General features: G+C 44.1%; 1 pseudogene; it reads left to right on the forward strand.

The window, feature by feature from the left end:
• Positions 1-1,025, forward strand: part of LOC119585428 — a 3,175-nt pseudogene that overhangs the window by 1,452 nt on the left and 698 nt on the right.

Raw genomic sequence — 1,025 nt, forward strand, 5'->3', positions numbered from 1 at the left:
CATTATACGTTTACGTGGCTTCTATCATACACCCAAAGGAAAAGTCAAAATTTCCCCACGTGGTAATCATAATTTTAATTCTCAAGAATTTTTTAATGATTACTAATACCTCTTGACTCTATTAAATAACTTTAATAAGGTTAACGTAGATCATTGGTTCTTTGTAGTCTGGCAGCACACAATCCTAGAACTGTGATTCTTAATCTTTTACAGTTGTAACGTTTAGAAAAATTGGCCAGTAATATAGGCGACCTGTCAGTGGGAACCACTGCACTAGAATTTGGCCACATACAGTCCATCACTCTAACAAGCAAATAAGATTGCATTATATAGTGCTGATAACGCCGTTCGATGTGCAGCAGTTTTTGGCGGGAAAAAGAGGCGCGAAAGGGGAAAAATCGGAGGGTACTGAACGACACGGGCGCCTACACGAATGTGGAGTGCCATATTGTTCTCTCGCCCACGCTACCTGTTGCAAGGAGAATTTGCAATAATTGGTGTCAGGAGTGCGATCCATATATATTATTGAAGAATAATAGTAAACGTGCGTGAACTGGTGGCGAGAGATATAGCGGGTCAGGGCGAAGGTGAGCAGTTTCCGCTCCCAGATATGACGATGGCTATCCAAAAGGTAGAGGAAGAAAGTGTAGCAGTGAGAGAAGAGGTTATAGCTGTAAAAGAAGAAAGGGCGGCGGTAAAAGAAGAAAAGCGTGGGCAGATAGAGGCAACGGTATGTGTCGCTGCTTGAATGCACTTTGGAAGGAGTGTTGTGAGCGAGCAGCCCAGATAATGGTAAGCCAGATGCACACCGTGGAGAAGCAGACGAAGGAGATTCGCCAGGAAGTGAATGAGATCCGTGAGGAAGTCAGTGACTTTAAGAAAGACCAGAAACAGTGGATAGATAACACCCAGTGCAGGCTTGCAAGTGTGGAGCAGAGCGTGCAGTATGTGGAAGGGAGTTGGAGTAACATGATAAAAAAGTGAAGCAAGAAAATCGCGCACTTCAAACAGCGGGAGAGGAGATG

The sequence above is a fragment of the Penaeus monodon genome, chromosome 19, assembly GCF_015228065.2.
Source record: "Penaeus monodon isolate SGIC_2016 chromosome 19, NSTDA_Pmon_1, whole genome shotgun sequence".
Taxonomy (NCBI): domain Eukaryota; kingdom Metazoa; phylum Arthropoda; class Malacostraca; order Decapoda; family Penaeidae; genus Penaeus; species Penaeus monodon.